Here is a 4054-nt window from a genome sequence, read left to right on the forward strand (position 1 = left end):
AAGTGGGGTTACAAGTTTATCAACTTCCAAAGCAGAGTTACTTTCCCATTGTTCCTCAACTGCAATGTATGATATACCATTTTTTAGCTCTGAGTCTCTACTTTTATCCAATGTAAAAAACTACATTTCTACATAGGACCGAATCCAGGTGGTTAGTCACATTTATGAATGTGTTATTCAATGCTATGGGATATAGGGGTAAAAGCCAAATGCAATATTTTATCAAATCTTTTGTAAATCTTTTTTTTAGGGTACCTAAAGATGTCCTAGAATTCAAAATGAAATAGCTAAATGATCTATGGTATGATCATCTTAAAACGATTCCATATGTTAGCATAGTCCCCCCATGCTGCTGTTTCCCTCCAGAATCTAGATGGTCTGTGACGTCAGGCTCTGTCTATAGTACAACACAGAGCCAATAGCCGTCACTAATTGTCCACTGAGCAGGTTTTGTAATGCATTGATCACAGCAAACAGGAGTCAGTGTGGGAAACTTAGATCAGCTCTCTACTCACACTGACCAGTAGATCCAAGACCGAGGACAAATCTGCTGCTTCTGGACTCCCAAAACAGGGAGTGTATTCCCTCCCAAAAACGTTATATCCTACTTTGACCTAATATTGTCTAATTGTTTTATTTTTCGTGTTTAAAAGAGGTGAAAAACTGAAATCACAAGGAATTACCAAATGGATATTGTTTAGAAATAAAGTAAAATAATGCAAATCATTCATCAAATCAGATTAACAGCTCATAGTTCAAAATCATTTGAAGTGCCTAAACTTGACCAAAACTGCACTGTATCAAGGAAATAGTAGGCTGTTCTTCAAAATTGAACAATCAAAAGGATTTGGGTAGCACCAAGAGTTTTAATGTACAGGATTTGTGTCAGTCGCACAAGTGTAAATTGTGATGATGAGCGTGAGCTCTGTCTGTGTCATTGATCCCAACATCAGGCAGCAGATCTGGGGGTCACCACTTTCCCAGATTCACACAGCGCTCTGTGAGTGACTCTCCATCACCCTCCACCCCTCCACCTGTTCCCCTGAGATGTGACCATTGTCCCCCAGAAATAAGAACACTGAGCATGTGGCAGCTCCACATTCCTCGTTGTCCTCCCAAGCTCACCCATTGGATACAGACTGTGAGGATCTCCAACAAGCCCAAGACCCACTATATATAGGAGATGAAGCCAGTAGAAATCAGATTCACTCTACACAGAGGCCTCTACAGCACAGAGATCCAGCCATGGCAACTACAATAACTTCAGCTATGATCCTCTCTGAGGAGCACCTGACTCTGACCAATAAAATAAATTGAAGATTCAAATTCAAGGAAATATATTTAATTTCATTGATTGTTTGTGTTTAAATAATGTCATATTCCAGAATAAGGTTATTAATGACTTCTCTTCTTGCAGCGAAGAAAGCCTTGCAGCGAAGAAGCATAGATCGTATCAACAGCAGCCTTTCCTGGGTCCAGAGATCCTCAATCAGCAGCCCGACTCCAAGCTAGAGAAAGCAACCATCCTGGAGATGACAGTTTGCTTCCTGAAACGACAGCAACAGTACCAGCCAGTGAGCTCCTCCTCCTGTTCAGCACCTGTCAATCAGGGTTACTCCAGATGTGTCCAAGAGATTGTGCACTTCCTGTCCAAGGATGAGGTGAAGACACACTCCCAGAGAAGACTGCTGAGCAACTTCCAGAACCTGCAGCCATCCTCTGATAAGAACAGAATGGAGAGTGACCTGCCTCAGCTCAGCTCCCCAACCCAGCACAGCATGAGCAAAGACTAGAGTCCAGTCAACAGCGCCCTCTGGAGGCCCTGGTAGAGTCCTACAGACTGGAGCTCCACTCGCAGACAATCACAATGGACCATGTTGGTCTAAAATGTATGTCATGGACAGTAGTGAGAATAGGAAGATATATTCCTCATATTCTGTTTATGCATGAGCTTTTAAACGTCTTGTTGTGACTGAGAACATTTTTTAAATAAAAATGTAATGTAATAATCAATTTTTGTTGTTTTATTTGAAATAATAACCTTTATGTTTTATGAAACGTGTCATGTTGATCATGATAAACAATAACTTGAATGGTTCTCCATGAGGATTTTTAACCAAAAATAGGTTTTATATCATCAAACTGTTTGTGATTGTCTGTATGACTCATCTGCTTTAAGCTCAAACCATATAGGAAAACGTTTTGTTACCACGACATTCTTCTCGTGATAAGGTAATATTGAAAAGTTATTGAGTATGTATCAGTCTGAGTATTTATCCCAAAATGATAGAATTTGCTTTATGTGAATGTTATTCTGATCATTTCAGTGAAGATATTGCAGAGAAATGTGTGTTCTCTCAATGTAAAACCTCTTGTTAATTTTAAACAATTATCTTGTCTTTCATAAAGACTGTAAATGTGTTTCTTGTACTCTGTTGGAGTATCATAAGAACTTGGACAATTCTCCAAGACGTGTTGTGATGTTTAATCACGTGTCTATTCACCTTGAGGTGATGTCTCATTGAGTCAATTTGAATAAACCAAAAAAAGTTATGAATTGACTGATATCTTGTTCTTCACTTTTTTCCCCAGTCTGAGCTAGTTACTCATCTCCTCATGCAAGAACAAATTGGAATTTGTGAGTGAAACCTTGTGTGCTCTTAGAGTTGTCCATGGTGCTTAACTAGAATTGCCCACCACTGAACAATGTAGCACAGGAAGCAGTCTTTCTAAACTAAGCTACTAATGCCATAGCCAGCTCAGGTTGATCAATGTTAGCCTACCTACATAATTATGTTGAAAGTCATTCCACCATTGACAGTGTGTAACTTGAGTCACTGTGATAACAGTGAAAGACATGCTACACGATATTACGAATATCATTTAAATAAAATAATCAGGAATGTTTAATAAGTGGTATCAATTACAACATGTAAAAATAATCATTGCTGAACTTGAAATGAAAAGTAATATACAACAAAACAGAGTATAAAGCCTTTATAAAATGCTAAATAATTTGAGAAGCTTAATCCCTATAAGAATAAAATTGCTTTGAAGTGTATTCATCATACACTGTAGACAATTTCATGGGTACATTAAAACAAGATATACTTTTGTTAGTGGATTCGGCTATTTCAGCCACACTCGTTGCTGAAAGGTGTAATTAAAAAATAAATTTAAAAAAGAGCACACAGCCACGCAATCTCCATTGACAAACACTGAAGAGCTCAATGACTTTCAACATGGCACCACCATAGGATGCCACGTTTCCAACAAGTCAGTTTGTCAAATTAAAGCCTTGCTAGAGCTGCCCAGGTCAACTGTAAGTGCTGTTATTGTGAGGTGGAAAGGTCTATGAGCAACAATGGCTCAGCCGCAAAGTAGTAGGCCCCACAAGCTCACAGAACGGGACCACCAAGTGCTGAAGCGCGTAGTGCATAAAAATCGTCTGTCCTCGGTTGCAACACTCGCTACCAAGTTCCAAACTGCCTCCGGAAGCAACTTCAGCCCAATAACTGTTCTTCGGGAGCTTCATCAAATGGGTTTACATGGCTGAGCTGTTGAACACAGGCTTAAAATTGCCATGCGCAAAGCCAAGCGTCGGCTGAAGTGGTATAAAGCTTGCTGCTATTGGACTCTGGAGCAGTGATGAATCATGCTTCACCATCTGGCAGTCCAGCGGATGAATCTGGGTTTGGTGGATGCTAGGAAAATGCTACCTGCTCAAATCCATAGTGCCAACTGTAAAGTTTGGTGGAGGAGGAATAATGGTCTGGGGCTGTTTTTCATGGTTCGGAATAGGCCCCTTAGTTCCAGTGAAGGGGAATCAACGCTACAGCATACAATGACATTATATACAATTCTGTGCTTCCAACTTCGTGGCAACAGTTTGGGAAAGACCCTTTCCTGTTTCAGAATGACAATGCCCTTGTGCACAAAGCGAGATCCATACAGAAATGGTTTGTAGAGATCGGTGTGGAAGTACTTGACTGGCCTCAACCCCATCGAACAACTTTGGGATGAATTGGAACGCAGACCGCAAGCCAGGCCTAAT

The 4054-nt window shown here is 40.3% G+C and overlaps 1 pseudogene; it reads left to right on the plus strand.

Annotated features, from left to right (window-relative positions):
* Positions 1-898: 898 nt before the first annotated feature.
* Positions 899-2435, plus strand: LOC139558649 (transcription factor HES-5-like; annotated as a pseudogene).
* The last annotated feature ends 1619 nt before the right edge of the window (positions 2436-4054 follow it).

This window comes from Salvelinus alpinus, chromosome 2, assembly GCF_045679555.1.
Source record: "Salvelinus alpinus chromosome 2, SLU_Salpinus.1, whole genome shotgun sequence".
Classification (NCBI taxonomy): domain Eukaryota; kingdom Metazoa; phylum Chordata; class Actinopteri; order Salmoniformes; family Salmonidae; genus Salvelinus; species Salvelinus alpinus.